Source organism: Benincasa hispida, chromosome 11 (genome assembly GCF_027475165.1).
Source record: "Benincasa hispida cultivar pf3 chromosome 11, pf3_genome.v1.1, whole genome shotgun sequence".
In the NCBI taxonomy this organism is placed as follows: domain Eukaryota; kingdom Viridiplantae; phylum Streptophyta; class Magnoliopsida; order Cucurbitales; family Cucurbitaceae; genus Benincasa; species Benincasa hispida.
Genome location: NC_143488.1, coordinates 17,088,115 through 17,094,742, shown reverse-complemented (window position 1 = coordinate 17,094,742; position 6,628 = coordinate 17,088,115).

Below are 6,628 nucleotides of genomic sequence, written 5' to 3'. Positions count from 1 at the left end.
AAAGTCATTAGTGTACTATTCAACAAGTTTCGAAGCTTTGGAGCCATAATTGGTGAGTATTAAGACTATGGAACTTTTTGGATTAGTTATAAATGTTGAAAATTGGATTTAAATCCTAAACTATGGTTTATGTATATATTTGAATCCTTGAGTGAAGTTTGGAATAAATTTGGAGTAAACAAAGCATTTGAGACATTAATTCAAGTTTTTGTTGGAGGTTGGTTTCTAGGATTAGTTTTAGAATTTCAATTTGAGGTAAGTAATCTTATTACTGGAACTGTCTGTGTCAGGCGATAAATTTAATATTAATTTTGAGGATTCTAAGACTGATTACATCGAGATGCATACGGATAAATAAATTGACCTTGATTATGTTTGAAGCAATTATGAGTGCTGACATGAACTAAGTTAATTTGTTATTATGATTTGCTAGATGAACATTGAGCTTGATGATACGTATTTGCATGTTGTGGAACTATGTTTTATGATGCATGTTATATTTATGATGGTGGTAGCAGTTACCTCTACTCGTAATTAGACACCCATCAGAGGTGGTGATCTCCTCCGGGATTTCACCAGAGCTTTGTGTTTCCTTCGAAATTTACCAAAGGTTTGTGTTTTCTTCGGAATTCACTAGAGGTGGTGATCTCTTTCGAAATTTCACTAGAGGTCTCGTGTTTCCTTTGAGATTCACCAAAAGTTTGTGTTTCCTTTGGGATTCATCAGAGGTTTATGGGTACACCTAACCTACGATATAGTGGGTTCAACTATTCACGAGTTAGCCATCCCATGGAAAGTAGAGTTTTATGCACGTCCCATTAGAGAGTAACATTTAAAGAACATAGATGCTTAACTTGACCCCGGTAGTGGGGTTACTTACTGAGTATTTTATACTCATCATCTTTTTATGTCATGTTTTTCAAGTAAATGCAAAGACGTACCAACGAATGGTTAAAGGAATCTGTGATCATGCCATTGAGACCAGAGAGATGATTCCGCTCATGTTTTCATGTTTTAGTATTTTAAATTCTAGTCTTGATGTTTGAACTTAGAGTTTCATTGTTGAAATTTTTATTTATAAAACTTCAAGAAATTTATTTTGAACTTATATTTTAAAGGGACCCCAATAAAAAAAATTTCAGTTATTTAGATTTTATAAAAGTTATTTATTTAATAAAATTCGTTTGATTTAGTTAAAATTTGTGAGAGAGTCGTTTTGAGATTTATGCCTACATATAGTAACGACCTAATATAAGTCCTAGGGAGTCGGGCCATTACATTGGTTATATCCAATGGACACATAAATATATATATATAGTGTGAAGAGTTCAGCTGTCAATTTTTAGTATAGTGGCCGACAGTTAATGAATGTCGATTAATTTGATTAATAGAATTTAATCAATGAATCTCGTATCATTGAAGCTTCAATCTATAGGTCCAAAAGATCATTTCGTTAGCTCAATGAGGACTGATGAGAATCAAATTCATTTTGGTTTAATTTGAATTGTTCAAATTAATTAAAGAGAATTAATTGTATGAGATTCAATTAAATAATATATATATAGATACATTATATAATGTATGTTGATACATTACATAATTTTATGAGAGAAATAAATATTTAAATATGATTCAAATATCAATTATATAAATATGATTTATATGTTAAAATTTAATGTGAATATGATTCATATTAAATTTATATATAGTTTTATGAAAGAAATTAATATTTGAATATGATTTAAATATTAATTATATGAATATGATTCATATAAACTTTATATGTTAAAATTTAATGTGAATATGATTCTTATTAAATTTATATAGTTTTATGATAGAAATAAATACTATAATATGATTCAAATATTAATTACGTGAATATGATTCATATAGAAACTATATGTTAAAATTAATATGAATATGATTCATATTAAATTTATATAGTTTGATGAGAGGGGTTATTATTTAAATGCGATTCAAATATTAAATTATATGAATGTGATTTATATAAAAACTATAGGTTATATTATATGTGATATAATATTATTGGATTTTATGTCCTAAAACTCGTAGTTTGTAATATCATATTCTTGTTCAATAAAGTTATTATTGAAAATCTTTAGTAAATTTAAAGTCTATATTCATGAATCCAATAAACTAAGGTTCCGAGGCTATTAAGTTTAAGTTTGAACGTTATATAGTGACATAAATGTGGATCAAGTTCAAATATATAGCCAAAATGGTCTATAGTATATGAATAAGGTTGGACGCCTTATTTTGGGGACATTATGGATGCGGCCCATTTTATAGTTAGTACAAACGATGTGATTCTAAACCGTTCATGTGAAGTCATGAAAATGGGAGCATCCTATGCAAAGAGTTTACATAAGACTGAACCATGAAATAGTCACTTTTTATGTTCTAAATGCCGTTTAATGTATAAAACTGACTATTTCGTTAATTGATGACCTAGGTAACTTAATCTTAATCCTAAGCTAACTATAAACTCATGTTCACTCAAAATTATCCTTAGATCTACATAGGTGAGGGCAGCTCAATATCGCTAGCCCAATAAGCCTCCCATTTCAGGGATAAGATCAGGTGGATAGCTGGGAACATAGGGTACAAGACGGAATTCACTCCTACCCGTTATAGGGACAGTAGATAGGTTGTTCCCTTTAGTACTGAATCCAGGTCTTGAACAAGGGGCCCCACCCTCTCCTTGGCCTGAGAGGGATTCGGTTTATAGGTTAGACCTTAAACCAATTTTTCATTAGAGGATCAGTGGAACTTAAGGAACAAGATGTAGTCTTGGGGGTAAAACGGTTTTTATGACCCAGTCGAGATTACGAACAACCTGTGAAAGATTAACTTACTAATCATGGTTATATCAAATGGACACAAATATATCTATAGTAAGGGGAGTGCAACTACGGGACTTTAGTGGAATGACCCGTTAGTTAATGAATGTTGATTAGCTCCGTCTAAAGAGTTTAGCTAGCTAATCTATGATAGAATAATTCGAATTGTTCGAATTAGGTGAAGAGAGAGAAACTGACAAGTATATGTGATATAGTGGTCTTTTTTTTAGTTTAGAGATACAATTTTAATATTTAAATGTTATTTAAATATCAAGAATATGAATACGTTCATATTCGGAAGCTCGGAAATAATGAAAATGATCAAAGATGTAAAAAGTCAAAGAGTTGACTTTTGACTTTGAAAAGTCAAACTTTGACCGACCTTATATTCAAATGTGATTTGAATTTCAAGAAAATGAATACGGATTCATGCTCGGGAGATCAAAATTAGTCAACACGGAAAAGATCATAAAAAGTCAAATTGTTGACTTTTCGGTCAAAGTTTGACTTTGACCAAATGACTATTTTGCACTTTGACTAAAGTTAGTGGGAAAATCCAAACTTTTGTTGGATAATTCCACTAACAAAATAATGGGCTAGATGTTGGCTTATAGTGGAGACATTAAGCCCACTTAGATAGTGGATTCTAGGTGTTGGGTTTTTATGAAGTTATTTCATACAATTTTGCATGACCATTTTCTATAAATATGGGCTTGTCATTTTGGATTAAAAACTTTTGGACATTTTGCAAAATTAGTTTTTAAAAACTGGGCTGAAAAAATCCAAACCAACCCATTTTTCACTCTACTATTTTCATATTTTTCTCTCTCTCGGGTTCTTCATCCATCAGGTCCCACAACCTGGTTCTGAGTCTAGAGGATAGTAGGTCAACTCTAGTGGTTGTTCGGTTCGTGTTTGAGTGGAGATAGACGAGTTTTGAGAGCTTCAAAGATAATGTTTCTAAATAACCCTAATTAGTTTATTTAGGGTTGCATATTTAATTTGTGCAATTAGAGTAAAATCGATTCTCATTTTCGCTGCGCATGCCTATATTTACATCAAATATAAACTATAGGTTATACGTTATATGTAATCTAACATATAACTTAATATTTTTATATATTAAGTTAGTTAATATATATATATATATATATATCTTTTATTATTTTATTAAAATTCAAAATTTGAATTATTAAAAGGGAGGGAGTTATAACTCCCTCAACCCCTTCAACTCCTAAGAGCAAGTAAAAGAAAGTAGAGAGAGAAAAAAACTCTCTGATCTTCATCTCCTTCTCTCTTTGTTCTACAGAAAACAATTTTTCTCAGAATAATCTCTCAGTTCTCTTCTACTTCCCTCATTCCAAATTTAAGTGCAAGCTCACACCTTTACATGGTTCTCGTCCCTGAGAATAATGGGGAAGACCTCGTGATGGTGTCTGGTTCGGTGTTCATGAGATCGGGAGAAGACGACGCGAATTGGAGAGGAACACGAAAAATTAGTCTTCAATGGGTATGTGATATCCTAACCTTTCTTCTTCTTCTAGTATAGTAGAAAGCATGTTTAATTAGTTTTGTTTATCTTGTATTTCCGTCCTCTAATTATTGTTCTGTAAAATTAAAATTAGGACACGATTTCTTCCATTGTGGGGGAATTTCAATCCCTTTACTAAGCACAATGAAGTTGTGTATTTCCCCAAAAGAGTGGAATAGTCATGTATAAGACTAGTACTAAGGGACGACTTTTGATATGATGCAATGTATTAATTGTCATGTTTCCAATTGCCTTGTTCTTGAGTCAAGGTGTGTGTGCCCAAATGCTGAAATATATGGGAAGGAATTTTAATAATTTTAATAATTCTAATTATGGTAAATATTTTCATCCTTTTAATGGCACGAGTTATATTCTGGCTAATTGTGCCTTTAGACAAAAATGGGTTCCAAGTAGTAATTACAATATATTTTTGGGATATTCCACCAACAATCGAGTGCATCATGAGTAGAACTGAAGTTGTTCTATTTTTCAAGAAGTCAGAAGGAAATTTGATTGCTTTTCAAATTTATGGTGATAAAATAGCTTTCATAAGGATGTCTAAAAAGATGGTGGAGCATTCTATCCAACACATGTAAATTGAGCTTGAAATTAGTTTGGTCAAACAACTTACTTACTTTTTGAGATCTTGGGATAAACAGATGGAAGTTATGGAGGTTGTTTAATTGAAATTTTCATGATAACCTTATATCTTTGCAAAACCGTCTTATAACAACTAAAGATATATGATCAAAGAAAGTCAAAGTGGGTCAAGTTAGCTTTTAGAAGTAGGAAAATCTCGATGGTGGTTTTGAAATATACTAGGATTGTTGGTTTTGTGTTTGGTTTGCCCTCAATTGTGCATATTCTACTTTTTATTGCCAAAGTGAATTCTTGTCAAGATACTCTGGCTTTTGAAAGTAAAATGATTAATAGATCAATAAAGAAGAAAAAGAGTTTCAAGAAGGGTCGTTTTCCATCAAGAGTCAAAATCTATGGTGTTCAAGCGTGAGGTCTTTCTTTCTCTTTCAGTGGTGAGCCTACGATACATAATAAAACTAAGAAGGAAAGGTGTGATGTTAAACGGGTTGTCCTAACAATGAAATACCTCATAAGTCATGTCATTGAGTTCACCAAGTATGTGTCTATGGAAACAACATATCAGGCATCTGCTTCCACTAAAGATCTTGAAGGATACATATCTACTGCTAAATTTGATTTTTCTATTGAGATGTCTAGAAATTTGACTTCTTTTGCCTTGCTTGTGTTTACTGAAGAAACTAAAGTTGAGAGTAGAGATCAAATTATTAGTAATATTGATAATACTATGATAGAATCTATGTCTATTGTTGATCATGCTGAGCTATTTGATGTTTTGCTTATTGCACATATTATTGAACCCACTGCTTAGAATGTTGATATGCTTGTTTCTTCTGTTATTCATTTTTGTTGGTCTTTGGGCCTATTGAACTCACTGCTCAGAATGTTGATCTGCTTGTTTCCTATGTTATTCATTTTTGTTGGTCTTGAGGCTAACCAAAAACAAAACAAAACCAATTGATTTTATAAAGAAGGGATCCAAACTTATGTCCAATAATAAAAAAAAAAAACTAATGGATGGGTTTTTTAAATAAAAGTTATCTAACACACAACAAAACTTGTTACATGTAATGCTACATCATTTCTAGAAATATCATAGATAAATGCATAAAACTAAAGTAAGAACATAATACAAAGTCTAGCCTCCTCATAGTCGACTTCAACATGACAACAAGTGAGAAATTCTCCTCATAGTTGACTCCCTCAACTTGGGTATAACCCTTTGCCACAAGTCTAACCTTGAAGGTTTGCATATTCCCATCAACACCCCGTTTTCTCTTATAGATCCATTTGCGACCTATAGGCTTAACACCATCAGGTTGTTCTACAAGATCCCAAACAAAATTGAAGTACGTAGACTCCATTTCGAGATTGATAGCTTTGATCCACTCATCTTTGTCAACATCCTTCATTGTCTTCTTGTACGAAAATGGATCCTCAACATCTTCGTCAGCTACCATAGCTAGGATTTATATTAAATCCATATAATGGACAGATGGGTTCGCAATCCTTCCACTACGTCGAGGTTCCCTTAACACTTGAGGTGGACATGACCTACTAGATGAACCAACGTCAACAACTCTTGTTGAGGTGGTAGGTTCTTCAATAACTCTTGTTGAATATTCACTAGTTTCCTTGG